The following is a 24599-nucleotide window of genomic DNA, read 5'->3' as shown; positions in this document are numbered from 1 at the left end:
GCGCTTTATGTTCTATGAATAATTTTAAAGTGCCATGACTGTTATAAAGATAAAAATGGTTCTCATTTAGCATACAGAAAACTATCACAGACAGAGATATTGGACAAGGAAGGACTAGGATACTATACTATTCTGTTTTGAAAGACCTTCATCCATTTTAAAAAGCAAATGATTTAACATCACATCAAAGGATGGCTGGTGCCTCTGACAGTGCAGCAGTCCCTCAATACTGTACTGTAGTGTCAACCAAGATTATGTGCTCAAGTCCTAGAGTGGGGCTTGAATCCATGAAATTCTGTCATAGTGACAAGAGTGCTGTCAACTAACACTTGATCATTAAATAACATCAATTACAAGTGAGACTTTCCTATAACCATTAGGAGGAAGATTGGCAGCTGATCCCTTTAGAACATGAGCAAAGCCACTTTTGAAATTTAAATGAAGTTCTCAGAAGGCAGAAATCTGACAAGGGAATTGGAGTCTGTTCATCAACCAATCAAATTGTGTAACTTTAATAAAGCACCTATTAATAAAAAATGAATTAAATTTGCATTTCTATTTTATTAAAGTAAATTCTGCACATGAAGAAAACATATTGTGCCCTGTGCAAGCCTTCAGTTGCATTCAGTTAAATATAAGGTTCAGATTTTTACAGAATTATCTTTATGTTAGATGATTTGTTTTGGTTAACCCATGAATACCTTAGCAAAATATTTTTGTCCCACTCATGAAGATGGTCAGTGACTGCTTTCCATCAACTTTCTGTTTATTAGTGTTCAAACAGTTGTTTGGTAGTACAGAACTTGAATATTTCTGAAAAGAGAAACATGTTGCTGAAGCTTTTTATTTTGGACTCATCAGGACAAAAGCAAAAATGCCAAATTTCAAATGATCACCAGGGTACTAATTGGCTGGCAAGTTGACTCTTATTGGCTGAGGCAGTGCCAAGGAGAAAGCAACATGGAATTACAAGTTCCCCAAGTAATTCGGAAAAGGTACAGGGATAAAACACATTCTTTTTGTCTGCAGAGAATGTTCCCTGCATATGAATGTATGTTGCTACTAGCAAGCGAAAGTGAGCCACGTTATGAGTTTGACTGATGATCTTAAATTGTTTGTTAGTGTAGCTATTAGCATAGTCAAGATTGTTCAGTAAGTGCTGGCCAATTGCAGAATCACATCAAACATTTTGTTTTGGGTTTTACAAATGCAGGCTGATTGAGTTATTAGTGTTGTGTTGAGTTAGCACCTCTGTTGGGCCAACAGTCAGCACACAAGTGTTTTCAGAACTCCTGAACTTCAGAAAAACATGCAGGTTTCTCACTCTTGCTCACTATCTAGTGACTTACAGCTACAAAGTGAATGTGTAGTGATTAAGCATGGTCCTGTTCCCACCCAATGTGATGCATTCCTCTGTTAAATAGTTCATTTACCCTCTCTTATATATGAAGCCTAAACTGAAAACTCAAGCACGAGGCTGCAAGGTAGATTTTCAACTAGTCACCCAGCCAAGCATTAGATTTCATAACCAACTGCCTCTTACTGAAACCTTATGGGCCAGATTTGGCTTTGGCCAAGCATTTAACAGCCTCTGCTATTAATTTTGCCCACCTGTACTTAGCTTTTTAAAGCTTTTGTGTGGCAAGTTGCTGAAAATGTGAGACAAAAACATTGCAGGGAGGGAAACAGGGCATCTGGAACCTGAGTGAACAGGTGAGTAATTGTATCTCCTTAACCAATCAGATTGAGGGATTGGAACATAGGACTAGGAACATAGGACTTAGGAGCAGGAGTAGGCTATTCAGCCCTTCAAGCCTGCTCCGCCATTTAATAAGCTCATGGCTGATCTGATCGTGGTCTCAACTCTGCTTTGTCACCTGAGTCCCATAACTCTTGACTCTCTTGCCTGTCAGAAATCTGTCTAACTCTGCCTTGAATGAATTCAATCACCCAGCCTCCACTGCTCTTTAGGGAAGAGAATGCCACCTACTCAGGTATTTGCGTTGTGGAATAAATAAACAAGAACTGCAAAGGAAGAGTAAAATAGAGTGGGTAATTCAAAATTAGTTATCAAATGAGGAATAAAGAATGAAAGGAAGATTGGATTAAGAGAGAGGAAAAAAATCAAACAGAAAGAAAATATAAAATGTTACATTTAAAAATCTTCAATGCCGATTAAAACCTGAAGGAATATGATTCACCACTTGTAATTATTTTTCATGTTAGAGAAGCTGATTGGCTGTAATTAACATTATCATTTGTTAAAGGGTACTTGGACTGGAATGGACAAGACTTGAGTTAAGTTCATTAACTGTAGCTCACCCATATTCTATACTGTGCCAAGCTCTGCTCATCCATCATCACTGGTCTCATTGATTTACAATGGCTCCCAATCCTCCAGCACCTGAAATTTAAAACTCTCATCCTGGGCACCTCTAGCCCTGGTATCCTCCAAGAGCTCTATGCTCTTACTCCGATCAGTTGTGCATCTCCAACTCCCTTTATCCTTGACATCTTATTGTTGTTGACATCTTTTGATGATCTGCTTCTATCACTGCTTGTTTTTCCCTACAACCACACCCCCACTCCACTTCTCTCTCTCTCTCTCTCCACCCCCCACACACACACCTTAAACCAGTTTATATTTCAACTCTTTCTTGGACTCGAACTCAAGTTCTGTCGAAGGGTCATGAGGACTCGAAACGTCAACTCTTTTCTTCTCCGCCGATGCTGCCAGACCTGCTGAGTTTTTCCAGGTAATTCTGTTTTTCCCTTTATCCTACCGTTGATGATCGCCACCTAGGCTCCACACTCTTGAATTCGCAACCTATTGGTAAACTGAATCCACCTCCCCAATTCCTGCTTCTCCTTCAAGAACTTCCTTAAAACTACTCTCTTTGATAAAGCTATTTTTCACCCTTTCTAATATCTCCATCTTTAGCTCAGCTCCACTTCATTCATTATGCCTCTGCGATGCAGCTTGAGATGTTCCTTTAAGTTAAAGGTGCTATCCATGTGCAGATTGTTTTCAAAATAATGTCATGTGAAAGGGATTTGATAGTGTGCTGCAATATGCATTGCACAAGTGTGTTTCTTTAAGAAAAAGAAAACAGAAACTTTCAATGAATTGAGGGTTCTTTTAAAATGCAGATTGATGATATATTTTGACTGGGTTTGGCACTATAGGCTCACTGGTGTGTTTTGACTGGGCTTGGCATTGTAGATTTCCTGACATGGTTTATCTGCATTTGGTATTGCTTTGCTGTTATTGGTGTCTTGGTTTGATAGTCTAAGTTTAATGTTGCGTTTTGCTGGGTTTGGTAGTATAGGTTTGCTGATATATTTACAATGACAGCATTGCTGAATCCTAGCCCTCCAGCAATTCTTTCTTGCTTTGTCCCCGTGCAGCTTTGACTGATATCAGGTTAGCTTGTGCTGTGTATTGTGTTGAACCCAGAAGAACACTGGCTTTTTAGACTCATCCTGAATCAAATCTATTGCTTTGGATCCCATTTTAAATCTGCATCTGAAGTTGGGAGTTCCATTTAGCAAACATCACCAAAGTGACACAGTTACAAGGGATTTGATTTCTTTCCCATGTATTCAGCCAAAACTGATCTTCCAATTCCCATTGGAAAATAATTGGATTTCCTGAAAGTCTCAAGGATAAAGGGGTTAATTCAATGCAGCTGAACATTTGGAACAAATTTCATCCATCCTATTGTGCAATAGGCCTCATCTAGAACTTTGCAGACTGCCGTGAGATGTCACTGAGTGTGAATTATGCATTTGACAGGGGATAACTGCTTTTACTAGATTGCTGGACCAGCATGTGGGAGTAGCTCCAGGTTGTTGTTAGCCTTTTTTGTTGCTTTGTAACTTTTTAAATATACAATTTTTGGTGCGTATGGGAAAGACTAGGTCTGAACTCAACATGTGGGAGTGAGTGCATTCAATTGATTGTTCTGCATCACCACGTTTACAAGATATCCCACGCATTGAGAATAGTACACTTCTTCATGTAGCTCTGCTAGAATCATTTTTTATTTCAGTTTTTAGGGATAAGCTGACCTCTGAAACACCGATCCAAACTGACCCAAGCTATCCCTGTTCATGAAAACAAAAGCCCTAGCCTAGCAAATTCTCCGACTGCACCAAACAGAAGGAAAGCCTGTATTCATTTTCTTAACTCCTTACATGCTTAACTTTACATCTTAACTGTGCCCTCAGTGGTGAATCTTTGAAACATTTTTACCTGCCAAAATCTGGAAGAAGCCCTGCTGACGATTGTACCTGATTATGGCTCTAGGTGGATTAAAGAGCATTCCAGTCTTGGTGCAGAGTTTTCAGACATTCTCAGATCTTGGAAATAACATTTAGTTGCAGTGATTGATTTGGACTGGAATGATGTCAACTTTGCTAACCATGTTGTCGTGGCGCTATGATATTTTTAAATATGTCAGTGTGCTTAATATTATGCTGTCGCCTTGAGTTTTAGCATTTCTCTGAGAAACTGTTCTTTAGATATTCTGAAGACTGTAATCATGGCAGCTCTGTTTATTGATCTCTCTTTTGTGAATTAAAGAAGGGTCAGGAGAGAGACCCTCCCCAACAAGGCCTTATTGAGGCAATTGACATAAAGCTTTTGCAAATAAAACAATTTTACACCAATAAATTTGAGCTGAGAGAGTACTTTATTTAGAAGCAAGTAAATAGCATTTGATCCATTAAGCCCACACCTTTTTTTCAAGAAAGTCTCCTCTTTCATTTTCTTCCTTGTTTGAAATCAGAGGTCCCATGGTGCTCACAGCCCTCTGAACAATCTGCGTGTGAGCCTAGGCAGTCACCATTAGCAGGTCTTAACTCCATGGGGACATCACAGCTGAGCACTATCCATTCCTCACACAATCCTCACACATGCGAAACCAAAATACTGCGGATGCTGGAAATCTGAATTGATGACAGAAAATGCTGGAAAAACTGAGCAGATCAGACAGCATCGGTGGAGGGAGAAACAGAGTTAGTGGCTGGGATTTTCCAATCCTGCCGTAGTGGCACCCACCACTGGGCATGCAGGGCCAGCCAGAAGTTCATTGACTTTTGGCAGAACCAGATGAGGGTGGGGGCTGGCAGGGCTGGAAAATCCCTCCCAATGTTTCAGGTCACTGAGCTTTTATCAGCACTAGATGGCATTAGAAGACAAACAAAAATCCGGTCTTTTTCCAGTTTTCATGGAAGGTCTTCGATTTAAAATGTTAGATCCGTTTCTCTCTCCACAAGTGCTGCCTGACCTGCTGAGTATTTCCAGCATTTCTGTTTTTACTACATAGATGTGAACTTGGAGCCCCTGGATGGTGATCTGGAGATAGAATCTGGCTGATTTCCTATTTCCTAATCTACAGGCCAATTGCTACCCCATCTGAGTTTAGGACTCAGGATAAAACTCAGGATAAAACAGGAATCACCTGGGTTGGTATGGGTCAGCTTTACAATGACAGTGCACTTACAAACTGAATTGAGTGAATTTAATGATTTGTTCTGTTATAATTGACAACGAAACTGGTGTTGTCGACTTGATGGATAATACTCTGTTGAAGTGCGTTGAAAAAAGTTGGCTGTTGTCCTAAAATCAAGCTGCTTCTTTGTTGGGTCACCATGTGCAGATTTGAATTCATGTTTTCCCCTTTTTGCCTATTTAAAAGGAGCTGAGACATCTGCCGCTGAATGGATTTGACAGAAGAAAGAAGAGATGTCTGTGAGCACAAATAATTCTTTTTATTTTCTTACAGAGATAACAGGTGGAACTGACAATACTAAAACTAAACTGCCATCAGATCCCAACCAGATGTTTTTTGCCAGAGGGTGTGCACTCATTGCAGTCCAGTGCAACAGCGACACCAAACAAATAATTTTGGATGAGTTTGTGAGCATTAAGCTCTGAGACAATAGCTCAGGCTGCTTTCCAGAGGAACTTAGAATTAGCCATTCAGCCTGTCAAGCCAGCTCCACCATTCAATTAGATCATGGCTGCTGTTATCATCAATCCATTTATCAGCCATAACTCCTTGATGCACTTACATAACAAACATCTGTCCATCTCAGTCTTGAAAGCTCCATCCAGCACCAACAGCCTTTGAAAGAGAGAATACCAGATTTCAAGTGTGGCTGTAGCACACCCATTGAGATGTTTTGTTTAAGCCAGTAATGGTGTGCAAGGGGAGGGGATTATAGGCTATCTATTCTCCATGACGATCTAATACAGCAGTTGTTCGTTTTTCAAAATCTCTCATGAGGATATATCCATTTCTATGAAAATCAGAAGGAAAGGGTCCATTTTTTATTGCAATCAATTGAAGAGCTCCTGTTTTCCTATTGAAATGTAGTGAGGAATATCCACATCCTCTGGAGATTTAGTAGCTTCTGTGTATGATGTCTCCCTGGCTCTATTAGCTTACCAATCAGCTTGGTTGGGCATCGGGTGCTTCTTCTCCAAGTTCTTGCTCTATCAAATCGATTCTGTCATTTAAACAAATATCACTGAAATGTCAGCGGTTTGAGTGGCATTATTCTTCAATGATAATTTCCTTTGTCCAAGCAGATGGAACAATTATCAATATTTGTGGAAGAGAAATCTTTGTGGACAAGATGGGGAATTCATTAAAACAGCATTCTCCAAAATTGCTGCAGTGTTGGCTTTAGTTGAAAGGTGAGTCTGGTTGGGTTTGCATGCTGACTGTTGCAAAGTATCCTGAAGAGGGCACTGAGAGTTTTATTCAAATAAGAAGGAAACCTACAGACAGGGGAAACAATCCTTTACCTCCCAGCATTGGGAAATAACAAGAGAATCTGGAAAGTACAGAAAAGGGAGATAGATAATTAATAATAGATTTTTTAAAATGTGGAATATTGAAATCTAGCCATGCTTCAAAGTGAAATCTGGTGCTATAACTTCACACAAGTTACATGTAGACCAGCCATTTCAATGCCTTTGTTCCCTCAGGTCAGCTTTGGCACTTGTTCCACTTGTGCAACTTTTCATTGGTTTGTATTGACATTTACAGTGGGCGGGTAGCAGATAAAGGCCATCTAGTTCCCTTGAGAAGAGACAGTGATGTTCAGTTAATGTTATGCAATTGTTTTGACTTGAAGTCGTTCTGTAATACGCTGGTTCTCTAGCTTTGTCAACTCTGGACATAATCCAGGGGTTTTGTTATATGACCTCCCACCTCCAACTACCTCCCCCTCACCCCCCACACCCACAAACACCATCTTCCCTTGCAACTGGAAAGCAAATTGGAAAGCAAACAGACCATTGTTTATCCAATGAGTTTTGGCGCTTGTTCAAACAATTTAATATTTTTATTTAAACAGAAGATGTTGGAAACACTTCACAGATCAGGCAGCATCAGTGAAAAGAGAAACAGGGTTAACACTTCAGGTCACTATCCTATCATTTGAACTGTTCTACACTGGAGGGCAGTTCCACAGCAGTGCTATAGCAACATAAACAAGTGAGAGAAGCCAATGTTGTTTGGAAATAACAATTATAATTTTTATATCTTACAACTGGAACTTACTCATTGGGTGGGGAAGATCCCAGAGGCCAGCAAGCAGGAAACTGCATTGTTGGCCTGATGTACAGCTGGACTGAGAACAGAAACTAAATAGGGGCTACTAGCGGTAGCCATTTCCAAACAGCACTGATTCTGCTGGCTCTGCTGGTGTGCAAAGCAAGCTTGAGGCACTTCTCTCTGCTGCTCATTTATCTTACAGCACTGTCATTGAATTAGAGCATGTAGTGTGTAAGGTAAATGTAGCATGAGTCACTCCCAGTACTAACCTGCACAACAGACTGCAGCCAGCAATTATAGAGCAGCACAGTCATAGCCCTAGAAAAAGACAACATTTCTATTTGAAGCCATAGGAAAGGGCAGGTGTGTGGATTTCCATTGTTACCTCTGATCCACTCCACTGCCAAGGACCTTCTCAATACTCATTAATTAGGCTCACCCATGAAGAACCTTGTTAAAGTGGCAAGAGGTGCCACCAACACTCCAGTTTGTCTTAAGAGTCTCCAGGAGTTAAAGATTAATCTGCGAGCAACCTGGGTGAAAAAATTACAGAGGGCATTAAAAAAAAATTAATTACAAGAGAAGGGGGATGGGGTGGCCATTTCATTAACAGTTAAATAGTTTCTAATCAGGTAAGGGAGGGTCTGTTAGTTTCCAGTTGGTGTAGGATGGTTGTACGTACCAAGGTCAGGCACGTTCGGGGTAGGAGAGGGGTAATTTAATGAAACTTCCCGGATTATGTGTAACCAGAGTTGGCAACCGTAGATGCCAAAGGACATCCTTTGTCTGTACAGTCTTAACTTTCATGAGTCAGCACCTTCAGAAAAGGTGGGTAGAAAGCAAGCTCAGTTCTCCGCTTCCTACATTGTGGGAAGCACACTGCCATGGGAAAAGTGCCAAAAGCTGTCAGGCCATAAAGGGTTAATTGACAAGAAACAGGACATGCTGTGCAACCTTTCAGAGATTAAAAATCAAAACCTATATTTAGATTCAAACAAAATGCCTCTTCAACAGCATAAGACCCTGTTTCGGTCTGAGCTGCTATCATCTTTCATTGGGAAGCAAAACAAATCGCACATCGGTGAGACAAGTGTGAAGGAAATAGCTTCTTTATTTTTGTATCTGTTGTTCAATAACTGCTCAAAGTCCACGGAGGCATTTCTGTAACGTAAGATGTGAACCTTCCACTCCTGCAAAATTAGCAATTCAGCAAGTTACAAAATCTCAATTGTGTCTCTTGCTCAAGATAATTGGGCTCTGTCTTCCAGCAAGATGAAGGATACGTTGCTGTTGGTGAATGATTTATCCTCTGCTCTGCTGAAGCTGCTGGCTTATGCTGGGGTACAATTTAACTGGTGTGAACTAACTGTCAATTCCTTACTCAAGTGGGCATTCTTTTGGCGTCATTAAGCTGTTTGTGTTAGCATCACAACCAAGCCTGGCACTATCCCTTCACTCACTCCCACACAATCCAGAAGTGCACATTCTCCAACCGAAGTTGCCAGATAACAATCAGGAATTGACTTGCCTTAGGAAAAAAGGAATTTACCAGAGTATTCCCAAAATTGGCCATGGCTTTATTCCTCTGAGTATCACTTTTTTTGTCTTTCTCATGAAGTTGTGTGTTAGGAGTTGGATCAGGCTGTGTCTGAAGGTGTGTTTTATGGGTCAGATCTACTGCTTTGAGAGTGTGTGTTATGTGCTAGCTATGTATGAGGGTGTGTATTGTTAGCTGGGTTGGGTGGTATATGAGTTTGCATTCTTGTCTGGCTGGGGTGTCCCATGGCTCTTGCTATTGTCCCTATCGCAAAAATGCCAAGGCTAATTGCAACGTTCCTACTGCATCATGGCTGAGGTCAGTTAACTGAGCATAGATCTGCAATGAAACCAGAGACTTTTCTGATGCAAGGGGGAAGAAAAGGAAAATCGGATTGGAAAAGAAAAAGACTGAGATTCAAACTTTGACCACATGACCAGGAATTCAGTGGACTAGCATGGCTATTCTCTGATTTTTTAAAAGTGTTTGTAACTAATTGTAATAGCACTTTACCTGCGTCTCAATGTTTATTCAGACAAGCTGCTCAAGCTGGCCCAGTTTCAGTTTTGACCAATCTACAACAACTTATATAGCACCTTTTACCATAGTAAAATGTCCCAAAGTGCTTCACAGAAGCATGCTGAAACAAAATTTAACACTTATTCATTCACGGGATGTGGACTTTGCTGGCTGGGCCAGCATTTATTGCCTATCTCTAGTTGCCTTTGAGAAGGTGGTGGTGAGCTGCCTTCTTGAACCACTGCAGTCCATGTAGTGTAGGTACACCCACAGCGTTATTAGGAAGGGAGTTGCAGGATTTTGACCCAGTGACAGTGAGCCAAATAAGGGGATTTTAGGTCAGATGACCAAAAGCTTGGTCAGAGAGGTAGGTTTGAAGGATTGCCTTAAAGGAGAAAAGTAAAGTGGAGAGGAGCAGGGAGGGAATTCCAGAGCTTAGGGCCTGGGCAGCTGAAGGCATGGCCACTACTGGTGGAACAAATAAAATTAGAGATGTTCAAGACACCAGAACTGGAGGAGCACGGATATCTTGGAGGGTTGTGGGGCTGCAAGAAATTACAGAGATAGAGAGGGATGAGGCCATGGAGAAATTTGAAATCAAGATGTTGCTTGACCTGGAGCCAATGTAGGTCAGCAAGTATAAACTATCCAGCATTGTGTTTTCCTACATCCTAGGAAGCAATATGAAATTTGGGCGAACTCCCCGCTCCTTTTCAATTTGTGCATTAGGATTATTTAATGTTCACTTGTACCATCAGGATCATAGACAGGGCACACGATTGTAAGGATTGCTCATGATCCATGTTGAACAGAACAATGTTACCACTAGGAATGTCATTTTAGTTATCAGCTATTTTAGACCTAACAGTGAACATGAACATCCATCCAACAAACCATCAAACCTACCACACCCCCTTTCCCTGTAGTACTTATCTGTCTCCTTATAAAATGCTGATTGCTAAAATGAAGTCCTTGGCAAATGGATTGCTGTAAATGGCATTGTAACCTTTATGTGCATTAAATTCATAGAGTCTTAGAGTCATTATGACACAGAAGGAGATGATTCAGCCCATTGAGTCCACATTGGCTCTCTGTAGAGCAATGCAGTCAGTCCCTTTCCCCGCTCTTTCCCTGTTACCCTGAAGTTTATTTTCCTCAAGTGCTTCCCTCAATTTGGAAAAAATTACAGCACAGAAACTTAGAAGAAATCACTTCAAAGTGAGTACTTAGTTGTTGCAGAATAAGTTAATACCAGATTTTCATCTCTATTTCTATTTTGTCATGTTGATGTCATAATTCAGAACAGTCAGAACGGATTGTAAGGTGAGAAATGTTCATAGTTGATCAGTGGAACCAGTTCACGATCCATGCATCAAGTAGTTCTCTAGTCAGCAACTTTCTGTCTATCACAACCTCTCTTGTCCTTTGTTTTATTAAAACATCTATACTTCTCGGCAATCTTGTTCTTCCAGATATACCAATTATACACTCTTCCTCCTCTCAGCATCCACACTTTGTTGCAGTCAGCCTCATTGCACTGTCTCCTAATTTATCCTACCCAAGGACGTAAAGACTGTTGAACTCCTAATCTTGTGGAGTCATTCCTTTCCCTTACCATCTGTAGACTTTCAAAACCAAAACTTGCTGTCACCAAATCAATGCTTTGTGATTTACTTTGTCTTCTATTCTTTACAGCCTTGGTGATGTTGTGCAATGGCTTTCTTCACTCGCCGATGCTTGTCAATAATTAAAAAATAAACTATATCCAACTTTTATTTCTTAAATGATCTGATATTCTTTTCAGCTGGGGTCACAAGTACAATCATTGTTTTGATATGGAAAAATGTGCCAAAGAATGACCACATCAATATTGAGGTCACTGTATTTTGATTGGTTGGCTCTTCTGTGGCAGTTTAGCCAATGTTTGGAATAATTTGCCAGGCTGTGCAATGGAGACAAAAAGACTGGAGGACTGAAAATGCTGCTGGGATGGCATACTAGAGGGACAAACTTTGAGCTAAATACCCATTTATTACTCTTCTCCAAATTCTTTTCTACATTCATTTATGGGATGTGGGCATCACTCGCTAGGCTGGCATTTGTTGCCCATCTCCAATTGCCCATGTTCAGAGGGCATTTAAGAGTCAACAACATTGCTGTGGGTCTGGAGTCACATATAGGCCAGACCAGGTAAGGACAGCAGATTTCCTTCCCTAAAGGATGTTGGTGAACGAGATGGGTTTTTTTATGGCATTGTCAGACAATGTAATCATTTATGCATCATCAGACTTTTAATTCCAAATTCCATCTGCCGTGGCGGGATTCAAATCCGGGTCCCTGAAGCATTACCGATGGTCTTTGGATTACCAGTCCAGTGACAATACCACTACACCACTGCCTCCCACTGAGTTATTTCTGCAATTTTCATATTTTTTTCAGCTTCACGGTGCAAAAGCTATAAGCAAACAAAACCAGTTGTCTCTTGGAGAAGAGAGTTTCTCTGACGTGTTGGTGGTCTAAGAGTTACCTACTTGCCTAACCTGGGGTGTAAACACTCTGAGGAACTTTATGTTTAAAATCAAATACAACCAACAACCAATGTGTGCCATGTCACCAGGAAGGCCATTAATGTAGACATTATAAATGGATTCAAAGGGCAATTGGATCTGCCTCTGGAGAGATTAAGGAGCACAGTGAGAATTCAGACAAGTCTGGTTGACAACTGTCCAAAAAAAATTGTCTGTTGGGCTGAATGGCCTTTCCTTGACCCTGGAAAAACTTCAAAGCAGTATGGAGGAATTGTCTTTTGTATGTGATATTAAACTGAGACCAACACATCTGTCTGTTTAGAGGTGCAAAAGACCCCATTACTTAAAAGGGAGCGGAGAATTCTCCCACTTTTGTGGCCAGCATTTTGCCCTCAGACAGGACCACCAAAAACAAATGATTTGGTTATTCACTCATTTGTTGTTTGTGGAATTTATATGCACAAAGTAGCAGATGCTTTTTACTTACAACAATAGTGACTGCACTGCAAAAATAATCCATTGATTGTAAAGCACTTTTGTGATTTTCTAAAGAAATGATAAGGCTCTATATTAATGCAAATTCATCCATTTCTTTTATGTAAGTGCTACTAAGCCTGTTAGATTGCGTCCCTGTGTTATTTTTGTGAAGAACAAACCCAGGTTCTGTTGTGTAGCATCTAGGAGTAGACTGTTTTTACATACTTTATCTGTGGTTGACTGAAGCTCCTTATCTTAACAAGAAGAGAGAAAAGACTATTTTCCACATGAAGGGAATTAAAAAATTCAATCACTACAGCTTAAAAACTGGCATTGGAGAGAAACGCTCATATATTATCAGGTTTTTAGCCTAAACAGACTGTGAAATTCCAAAGCACCAAACTAATTCCAAGTGGTTTCCATAAAATTTGCTAGCTCTTTTTATTATTATTCTTTAGGTTTATGCACAGACAAGAAAGTCTTCCTTTGGAGTGATCTCCATGAAACTATGAGACATTTCCTTTCACAGTCCCATCCTTTAGGGAATTGGCACTCATTTGGTTTTTGACCAAATATTGCTCAGATATTATGGATTGTCCAGAGTTTCTCCAGAAAACTGGAGCCAACAGACTACTACTGATCATTCAAATGTTTCTACTTTTGAAGCACCTTCATTTTGAATCTTTCTATTTTGTGTAGATGGATGGAACATCACACCTTGAGCTTAGAAAGAACAAAACAGAAGTCAAGTTTGTTTAACAAAATAGTTGACTTCTTTAGTTGTTAATGCTACCAGTAACACTCCCTTTGTCCAATCACAGTTTCACAGTATCTTTACAGTGCAGAAGGAGGCCATTCAGCCCATCGATTCTGCCACTGGCTCTCTGAAAGAGCATTCCACCTAGTCCCATTTGCCTGCCTTATCCCTTGTCTCTTTTCAGTGAGCAACCCAACTTCTGAATATCTCGATCAAACCTGCTTCCACCACCCTTTCAGGAAGTTTGTTCCAGACTCCAACGACCCTTTGGGTGAAAACATTTCTCCTCACTTCACATTTACTTTTTTTGCCAATTATTTTGAATCTGTGCCCTCTAGTTCTTAGTGTATCCTTGAGAGGGAACATTTTCTCACTATTTACCCTGTCCATACCCCTCAGGATCTTGAATACCTCTATCAAGTCTCCTTTCAGCCTTCTTTCCTCCAAGGAAAACAGCCCCAACCTCTCCAATTTATCTTCATAGCTACAGTTGGTCATCCCTGGAATCATTCTTGTGAATCTCCTCTGTACTCTCTCGAATGCCTTCATGTCTTTTCTCAAGTATGGTGCCCAGAATTGGATGCAGTACTCCAGATGAGGCCTAACTAGTGTTTTATACAAGTTTAACAAGGCCTCCTTACTATTGTACTCAATGATCCCATAAATAAAACCTAGAATACCATATGCTTTATTAACTGCTCTCTCAACATGCTCTGCCCCCTTCAATGACTTAGGTACATATACACTGAGGTCCCTTAGTTCCTGCACCTGCTTTAGAATTTCTCCCTTTATTTTTGACTGTCTCTTCATATTCTTCCTGCTATAATGAATAACCTCACACTTCTCTGCATTGAACTTCATCTGCCACTTGTCTGCCAATCCACCAAAATGTCTATGTTCTTTTGAAGTTCAAGACTATCCCCATCACAGATGACAACATTTCCAATCTTCATATTATCTGCAAATTTTGAAATCATGCCCTGAACACCACAGTCTAGGTCATTAACATATATCAGGAAGAGCAAGGGTCCCAACACTGACCCACAAGGAACTCCTCCAATCTGAAAAACAACCATGCCTTCTGTGTCCATGATATCTTTATCAAATTTCTCCTTAGCTCCCACCTATCCCTGACCTTCTAGTTTGCTCCGACTGCTCCACCCCCTTTTAAACAGTATAAAATCCATCACATTTCTATTTCTCTATAGCTTTGAAGAAGAGTCATGCGGACTTGAAACATTAACTCTGCTTCTCTCTCCACAGATGCTGCCAGACCTCCTGAGTTTTTCCAGCATTGTCTGTTTTTATTTCAGATTTCCAGCATCCACAATATTTTGCTTTTATCTTATTGAAATAGTTGAAGACTCTGACTGGTGCTGGGATCAGTTCCATAAAAACCGTACCTTATCTTCCGTACCTTGTCAAAATGGCCATATTTCATCTATAACTCAGGACAATGAGCTGTAATTGTCTATTTTTCCATGAAAAACATCACAGTTACCTCTGATCTTCCCTTATCTACACACCCACACTTTTCAACAAAAGTCACTAGATAGCACTCAGGAATGGAAAATCTGGCTGATTTACCATTTTCACTTTGTAGCCTAGGAGTGCCAAAGCCGAAATTGGTACTTGAACTATTATGTTAGCTGTGTTAGAACTCAGATAGCCAACTCACTCTCTCGCTTGGGCAGTTCCTTGGGATTGAGGATAGTCAACTAGTGAATGAGAGAACACTGAAATCTAATTTTGAAACACCAGGAGCTTTTATTTACAGAGACACATAATGCAGCCCATGCACCTCCAACCAACCACTCCTCTTTCAGCCTGTTCCTATACATATATATATATATATATAAGCATAAGTGAGTCCCCAGTTAATTCCCAGCATCTGAATACAATTAACAGGCTGCAACAAGTTATCTGAGAATTTGCTAGGAACTTGCCTTGGACCATCTTGGTCTGTACAGTTAAATTCCTTACTACGTAGCTTCGCTGCTCCTGAGCTGATCTTGCCCTTGTTCGGCTCTGGGAGAATAAAATGTGCTGAGTGGAGACCAGCTGCTTCCTTGCAGGGCCCTATGGAAGGAAACTCAGAATGTGCGTCAACTCAAGTCATTCTTGCACATGAACTGGTACAAAACAGTGAACAAAATAGAACTGAGAAACTAGATGCCACAGGGTAAGTAAAGCAGTGGAGAAAATAATGGAGAAAAGTATTAGAGTTTGGAAATGTAGTTATATATGTTCCTATACAATGAGAATGCTTGAAATAAGCTCCTTTGGTTTTTGTTTAAAGCAGGTGCTAATTCCATACTGAATTCACCAAAACAGGCTGACTCTAGAACTGTAAGTGCACACATTGGTCAGGAGCCATGAGACAGAAGCTATCTGTAGACTGAGATGCTAGACCAATGAAGATTTCTCCATCACCAACAGTCTTTTCTCTGGTATCAGCTTTTTTTGCGCCAGTGGGTATATCTGAAACTTCCCCAGAGTATAATAGTCCAGTACATTACTGAACCATAAGCTTTCAGGAAAGTTTAACCCAATCTACAGATAACGTTGGAAATACAGACTAGGTCAGTCAGCAACTATTAGACAAATGGAAGGTTAACATTTCAGATGGGACCCATCATCAGAATTAGTATAGTCAAGACCAAACAATAGCATAGAGGGGAGAGGAGAACATGAGACCATTTCTTTATTTTGTTGAGCCTTGTGGATGTTTCCAAACTGACCACGCCATGAAATATTGGAAAAATAAAGTTACATAATGCCTTTCCCAATCTCAGGGTGTCCCAAAGTGCTTGCAGCTAATGAAGTAGTTTTAAAATCTAGTCATTGTTGTAAAGTAAGTAACAGAGCAGCCAAACCCAAGGGAGAGATGGTGTATAGAAGAAGGTCTTGCTGATGATAATGTACTCAGGAAACTCGAAGGTGAAAGCTGTTATCAGATGGGTCTGCTGACCTATCCTGTGTGAGTAAAGAACAGCATATTGTGGAACTGTGTAGCTATGTACTGCCACATTTGTGTGTGGACTGATACAAATATTTGTGATCACATAAGACATGTATTTGCTGTATTGACTATTTAAAGTGAAATTAACCTTTTTTAATTGAAGTATCATTTGCCTGTTGATTCATGGGTAATTTGGTTCTGATTTGTGTTAAAGTAAAAGCTACAAAAAGTGAAATCTTGTTGGTAATTCCTCATTTGGGGGTCATTCAGTAAATTTGATTATTTTGTTTTATGGTTTCCCCATGGGTTGGTAACACGTGTACGGAATCCCTTCATTTTCACATTAGCCCAGTAAAATGCAGATCGCCCCCTCTCTTGACGCACATCAACCAAGCTGTCAGCTACTGCAGACAATCATATTTATATGAATTTCACTTGTACAGTAGGTCATACTGAACATGTTTCTGAGAAAAATTACATCAATATAAAAGGATTTTTTGTCATCGTTCAGATGTCAAACAAAAATTAACAAAAAGAATTCACAGCATTTGTATAAGTAATCATCCAAAAAGGGTTCTGATTTAAGCTGTAAATATCTCTCAAGTTTGGATCAGACCAGCATGGTTGGCAAAACTCTTGTGGGTAGAATAGTGGACTAACAGACCATGGAAAGTCCCAGGTTTAAGCTCCAGACTTTCAGTTTGACCACCTTAACTAAGAAATTCCTTCAGCATTCATGGGCTAAGACAGAAAAAATCAACCAGGATTCCTGCTCTCGATTACTGTCCACTGGCCATGTTTGGAGATTGAATTCAGACAGAATTGGGTTTGGTTATGATGCCTGGAACAACAGCTTCAGAAGATGAGTGAAGAAAAGACAGTAAATAGAGCTCATTGGAACTCCAGTGAGAAAGAAAGACTATATGAGAAATATTGCATCTTCCATGACTTCAGGATGATGGCGACGATTGACATGCTTTCACCTGGGAGAGATGATGGGAATGAAGTCTCAGAACTTTGGTGAGGTCAGATGAGATCATCTGTTGCACTCCTTTTGGTAGCTGAACAAGCCAATTCTGGAAAGGCAAAATCTGCCACAAAGGCCACAGATGACATTGTCCCTTGCCAGTGGTGCAGGATAATCTATGCTGACACTTTGTTTGCAGGGCTGGCGTCTGCTTTAGAGCTCCTGAAAGCACATGTTGTGGTGAATTCCTGCCCATGGCTGGCATTGTCATTTGCATCGGTTGTCAGCTAGAATTTTCCACTTGCTGTGATTGTTGAAGCCTTTTATGTCTCTTTTGACAGCATCTTTGAATGGGAACTTTGGGCACCCTGCTGGTGTCTTGGCATAGGCTACCTCCCTGTATAGCATATCCTTGGTAATGCAACCATCTTCCATTCAATACTCATACCCAAAGCAGCGAAGCCTCATTTGCTTGATTGGCGCTAGCATGTTTGTCATGTTTGCCCTAGAAAGGGCCATTTCATTGTTGACTTCTTTCCATGTGATGCTGAGGATGCATCGTAAACACTGAAGATGAAAATTATCGAGCCTTTTCTTCTTGGTGGGTGTAAGTTGTCCAGGCTTCACTGCAATACAGCATTGTGCTGAGGATGCAGTCTTGGAGATAAGCATCTTGGCCTTGAGGGTCAATTTGCAATTTTTCCAGGCTTGTTTTGTTTGTCCGCCAAAGTTGGTGGCTGCTTTTCCAATGTGTGTGTGAGGTCTTTGTCAAGAGACATGTTGTCTGTTACCTTAGATCTATGGTGACAGAATTTGCATCCAGTGGTGTGCTGCTGGATCTGATCACAGGTGGAGACACACCACCCTGTCCTGTAACCAGTTTTCTTGACATTGATGGTGAGGGAGAACATGACATAGGCATGACAGATGATCCACAAACTTTTAGAGCTGGTCGTCTGTCTGTGCAACTAGTGCAACATCATCAGCGTACGGATGTTCTCTGATTAGGACATGTCGCACTATTGTCTTAGCTTTCGGTCTTGATCGGCTGAGGAGTTTCCCATCTGAGTCCTTCCATCTCTACAGGGAAAGCATAGAACAGGAGAACAAAGAAAAAAATACAAAACAGAATAGGGGCTAAGATGCAGCTCCATTTCACCCCATTCTTGATCTCAGAACTGTCAGAGGTGGTGCCATTGAACTGAATAGCATCGTACGTGTTATCATGAAAGAACAAAATGAGACTGCAAAGCTTGTGAGGACAGTGGATTTTATCTAGTTTTTGGTAGAGGACTGTCCTGCTTACCACTTCAGGACATTCCAAAGTGCTTTGTCGCCAATCACATGCTTTTGTAGTGAATTGCAGCAACCAATTTACACACAGCATGGTCCTACGAACAGCAATGTGATACTGACCAGGTAACTTGTTTCAGTGATAAATATTGACCAGGACTCCAGGGAGAACTGTCCCGCTCTTCTCTGAAATACTTCTCTCTCAGTATTACAATGAAGAACAAGCCTGGATTTTTGCACTTAAGTGGGACTTGAACCCACACTATTCTGAGTGAAAACCGAGAGTGCTAGCACTGAGCCATGGCTAACACCTAGTAACTGTATAGCGGGTAGCCAACAATGATTTCAAGGTAATAATCACTCCCTGCTATTTACCTATTTTGCTGTGAGCAATAGCAAGAAAGGAAATTACAAAGGTTTGCAATGCAAAATGGAAAGATGTGTTTGTCAGATACAGAACAGTGTTTGCAAATCACTGAATGGAAAGGTATTGATTTAAGTGGTTTTAAGCTTAACATTTTTCTGGAATATCTTTTCAGGTGCGTGGAGTAACTTAAAGACCTTCATTGTCACTGACAATAATCCGTACAAGCATGAGATAGAGTTGCAACATCCCTTCCTTTTACTGAGTATGATGTGTCAGCATATTAAGAACATGCACCTATTTTATTCCTCAGTCTGATAGAAGTAACATCATATCAACACAATACATGAATATAAGATTCAGATTATCAGGAGATATCTTAGTTCAGCATTTAATCATCCTACCATTTCTCTTACATTCAGCAGGAGAGTCATAGGCAAGATTCTGACCTTCTGCCTTCCCGCGTTATTACTTGGTACATGCATACACTGTGCTTAGATTCCAACATAAACTTTTAATCAAGGGGATCATGTCACCAAACTTATCTTGCTACATTAACACATTTATGGTGTTGCTGCAAGACAGTCACTGTGTTATATACTTAAATTATGAAAACCTCATATCTAGTGTTTTGACCAGGATTGACAGGTCTGGTTATCAGTAGCATTGTGTCAACACTTAATGCAAAACACTCCTCTTATATTCGTGTCTGAATTGCTTCCTCATTTTCAAATTGCATAAAATTCATGAGGGTGAATGCAGGGCCTTTTTCTTGCCAATCTTTCTCTTCTACATTCCTTGGGAGAAGGCATTGATTTTTTACTGACTCATAGAATCTTACAGCACAGAAGGAGGCCCATCATGCCTGTGCCAGCTCTTTGAGAGAGCTATCCAATTAGTTTGACTCCCCTGTTCTTTTCCATAGCCATGAAAATGTTTACTATTCAAGTATACATCCAATTCTGTTGTGAAAGTTATAATTGAGTCTGCTTCCACCACATTTTCAGTCAGTACCTTCCTGATCAAAACAACTGCTTGAAAGAAAACATTCTCCTCATTGCCCGCTCTGGTCCTTTTGCCAATTATCTTCAAGCTGGGCCCTATGGTTACTGAACCTCCTGCTAGTGGGAAAGAGTTGTACAAGAGCTGAGCACCCTTAACTTTTTCAGCCAGGTAGCCATTATTCATGTGTGACCCTTAGGCAGGGAATGTCATCAGACCATGTGACTACAGAGGTTAACACAACTGAACAAGATCCTGACCATACACAGGAACACAGGAAATAGGAGCAGGAGTAGGCCATTTAGCTCTCAAGCCTGCTCCATCATTCAACTAGATCATGGCTGATCTTCTACCCTTAATGCCATTTTCCCACATTATTTCCATATCCCTTGATATCTTTAATAACTAGAAATCTATCCATCTCTTTCTTTAACATACTCAATGGCCGAACCTGCACAACCCTCTGGGGTAGAAAATTCCAAAGATTCACCACCCTCTGAGTGAAGAAATTTCTCCTCATCTCAGTCCTTAATGGATTACCTCTTATTCTGAGACTGTGTCCCTTGGTTCCAGACCCCCACAGTCAGGGGAAACACCCTTCCTATAGCTATCCTGCCAAGCCCTGTGAGAACTTTGTATGTCTCAATGTGGGTATTTTACTTCCTGCAGGTGTCATTAGATGGTGGTAAGGGGCAAGAAGCCTGGCTGATATTCTGCTCATTAGCCTCCCCAGCTGTTGCCCTGGCTACAACAACAACTTATATTCATGTTGCACCTTTAAAATAATAAAACATCCCAAGGCGCTTCATAAGAGCACCATAAAGCAAAATGTAGCACCAAGATGCATAAAGAGATACTAGGGCAGAAACCTGGTTAAAGAGCTCGGATTTAAGGAGTGTTGTAAAGGAGGAAAATGAGGTAGCGAGGCAGAGAGGTTTATGGAGGAAGTTCCAGAGCTTAGTGTCTAGGCAACTGAAGGCACGATTACCAGTGTTGGAGCAATTAAAATCTGAGTCATCAAGAGGTCAGAATTAGAGGAATGCCATATCTCACAGGATTGTGAAATTTGAGGAGATTACAGAGATAGAGGGAGTAAGGCCATGAGGGGATTTGAAAACAAGGATGGAAATTTTAAAATCAAGAATTGCTTTACTGGGAGCCAATGTAGGTTAGTGAGCAGAATTCCACGTACGGTTTAAGAAATAAGGCTTCACAAATATTTAAATAAATGAAACAGCTGAAGAATTCTCACAAGTGTAAAATGGCAAGATGAATGGGATACTGTATATCCAATGGAAGTTTTAAGAAAATGACAATGGATACGGGCCCCATGATTGTAGTATGATGAGGTCTAGTGGCTTAATGTTCATTCAGTATCCTGATAGCTTGGTAGGTTAACCACTGCACATGGTTTGTAACTAAACCTTATAGTCCAGGATGATCTTGAGTTTAATCTTTGGGCTATTCTCAATTATCTGCAGTTAGAATTAATCAAACAATTAATTTGCTGGTGGAGGAGAAAACCCAGTGTTCCTTATACCTCCTGCCAGAGATTGCAGGATGAGATTAAGATTGGTTTAATGGTTTATTGACATTTACCATGTCATCTTGTGCATAAGAATGACTACTTGAGTGAAACTCTGCAGTAGTTGAACTCCAGGATGCAACAACATCTTTAGGAGAAGAGGGCAAATGAACTGAAAATCATTTCAGCCAATATTTGGGCGGGGAACAGAACAATCGGATTCCATTATCTGGGTGTTATTTTATGTACAGGCTTATTTTTTTCAGTGAGAGGGGATAGGTGTTGTTAGACAATGCTTTCTATCTTTATCTCAGTTCTAATCAGTTGTGCTGTTGGATTTAACACTGATTTTACACTTTACACTTTACACATGATGCTGATGTATGTAATCTGCTAATAACAGGTTGGGATGTTCCTCCAGCGATGCGTGTCTTTCTGTTGATTTCGAACCAGCCATTCACTCAGCTGCGAGCGGGATTTGATGTGCATTTTGCAACACCATCTCAAGCTGCGGAACCTGGGGCACACATGGGCAAGCAGCACATTCCTCCTGTCACAATAAATGTCCCCTCCTCCAACACACAGCTGAAAGATTTTGAACTTATCAAGCAAGATTTAATTTTCATCATTTGAGGCTGCCATAGATGGTGGGGCTTTTGTTCATAATGGAAGGCTTAAAATACATTCCATTAGGCAGTGTCAAATGTTTTTTAATGCTGTCAGAGAAATGCTGAGGGATTGGGTGGCATATTGAGTTTTAGGGTATTTGAGACCATAAGCTGCAGCCAAGGACATCAGCAGTTTTCAAACATCTCATATCATAACACACCGCTCCTGGTTGCTTGGCAATGCAGTGTAATGATTTATAATGACAGAGAAACAATCTTCAAGGCTTTCTCTACCCTCCTTACCCGATCATGTTTTGTTTCTATTGAATATTTCACTATACGAAATGTGATGATGGAACATAATTGTTGTTGATAGTTTGGAGACAGGGGGAATGTCTTACTGATCTCATCCACATTCCAGCTATTGTTAAGAATCTATTCAGTGAGCAATCTGATTCCCCATTTCACAGCAGTCAGTTATATAGCTGTAGCCTCTGCCTATTGTTTTTGACCAGATAATACACTCTGAATTGTTGGTGTAGCTTATCATACTGTCAAAATACTGCAGAACTTAATTCTGAATTCCTTAATTGCTCTACACTTCTCACCCCCACCTTGCCCCACTTCCCTAGCCTCCAACCTTGAAAAGTGAAGAAAGACTTGCATTTATATAGCATCTCTCACAACCACTGGACATTCTAAGGTGCTTTACAACCAATGAGGTACATTTGAAGTGTAGTCATTATCGTAATGTTGTTACAAATGCAAGACATTATAAGGTGTTCATGTTTTAAAATGTTTCCTTTAATTTAAATGAAAGCAGTGTGTCCTGAAGAGGGGAACGGTAATCATCCTGAACTCTGGCCAGAGACAGGTCCATGTGATTTGGTTGTTATGGGGACAGAAGCCCAGGTTGAACTCGTTAAAAGCTCAAGGGCCAGTTTTCACACCTTGACTCAGAAGGGAGGCAGCTGGTCTTGCTGGACACAGATTCTAAGGGCAGAATTATCCCAGATTTGCACTAAGTGCGGTACTTGGCGGATAAATGATGTTTTACCCGCCGGCCGCAATGGCGGCTTTTCACGTCGTATCGTCCCAAACCCGCCACATTAATTATGCATTCCTGGGAAACACGGCGTTTCCACGGCAGACGGGCTCTCATTCACCCGCCACGCCATCACCTTGCTGCTTCATCACACCAGGCGCCACAGTTAAAGTCAGACAGCACGTACAGCTCTCACGCAACCTACGACTGCTGCAAAGAAGACAGGATGGGCCTAAAAGGCAAAAAGACTGCAGCCTCCAGGTTTAATGATGCATCCCTTCAGTGCCTTTTAGACGCAGTGGAGGCTCGCCGTGATGTCCTCTACCCTGATGTGGCCGCAGGATGGGCAGCAACCTCACTAATCTGGCTTGAGAGGTAGTGGCAGTGGTGGTCAGTGGAATTACCCTGCAAAAGATGCCGCTACAGGATGAATGGTCTCATCTGTTCCACCAGGGTACGTCACTCTGCTCATCACTTTCAACTCACACACTCACAAACCCAAATCCACACGGATTTCACACCTCAAGAGACACCATCACTAATTCTCACACACACCCTCACATCTCCATCAGGCTCATATCCTCTGGAGCTCACGTCCTCATCCTGTCCATGCCATACAAACATTCCATGTAGTGTCATGTGTCCTGCTCACACTCTCCCCATCTGCTTTCATGCAGGAGAAGCCTGCTCACATAGCAGGGAGAGGTCCCAGAGCAGGGGCAGTGTGGCCCACATTAGGCCCCTCACTCACTGCCAATGCTCTGACTGGCAGGGATATAGACCATGCCTGCAATGACGGTGTGGTCAGGAGCGAACACCCTGGTAAGCATCCTGCACCACATCATCCCTCTTTCTCTCTCTCTCTTCTGCTTTTGACTCTGTTGCCATGCATTAATTATCTCTACTTTGGTTCACAGGGAGCTCTGCCAAGCGACCAATGACCTCAGCCAGCCAGTCTCTCAACTCCATCCACATCCTCACTTCCAGCTAAGAGGACACCTCCTCATTGAAGAACTAGAAATAAGCAATCTGGAAGACCCGTCACAGCACTTACCCACATCCTGCACGAGCACAGAGATACACACCTCGGTGGGACCTAGATCTAGAGCAGGCTCGGGTTCACAATCTGGTGGTCACCTCTGGACCTATGTCCACAGCAGCAGGGGGCAGGTTCATGCAAGCTGTCCAGCACTCAGAGGACCACTGGTGATCAGGCATCTGTGAGCTCCCAGTCAAATGATGAGTCTCTAGATTTGGCCTTCCAACTCATCCTGGAGAATCAGCAGAAGGGCATGGGAACATCATGCAGAGCTGTTGGAAGCCCGCAGCAGAATAGCATGCAAGTCAGAGGAGTGCATCTTCCTGCTTTCTGATGAAGTGGTGCCCACATGTGCATGTATGGAGGTCTTCATGGGGAGGATGGAGGACATCAGGGTGATCCTGG

At 41.2% G+C, this 24599-nt stretch overlaps 1 protein-coding gene across 4 annotated transcripts in view; it reads left to right on the top strand.

Annotated features, from left to right (window-relative positions):
- sema6bb (sema domain, transmembrane domain (TM), and cytoplasmic domain, (semaphorin) 6Bb) overlaps positions 1-24599 on the top strand; it is a 590981-nt gene that overhangs the window by 2977 nt on the left and 563405 nt on the right. For 2 of the 4 annotated variants that reach the window (XM_041204968.1, XM_041204969.1), the window contains exon 2: positions 6599-6706. The exons of 1 other annotated variant lie outside the window; for it this stretch is intronic. The gene's annotated coding sequence lies outside the window, so the exon portion shown is untranslated. Of the gene's footprint in view, positions 1-5720; positions 5756-6598; positions 6707-24599 lie in introns of those variants that run through there. One more of the 4 variants, XM_041204970.1, reaches the window with a different exon arrangement.

This window comes from Carcharodon carcharias, chromosome 14 (genome assembly GCF_017639515.1).
Source record: "Carcharodon carcharias isolate sCarCar2 chromosome 14, sCarCar2.pri, whole genome shotgun sequence".
NCBI lineage: Eukaryota > Metazoa > Chordata > Chondrichthyes > Lamniformes > Lamnidae > Carcharodon > Carcharodon carcharias.
This window is presented reverse-complemented; position numbering and strand designations above follow the sequence as displayed.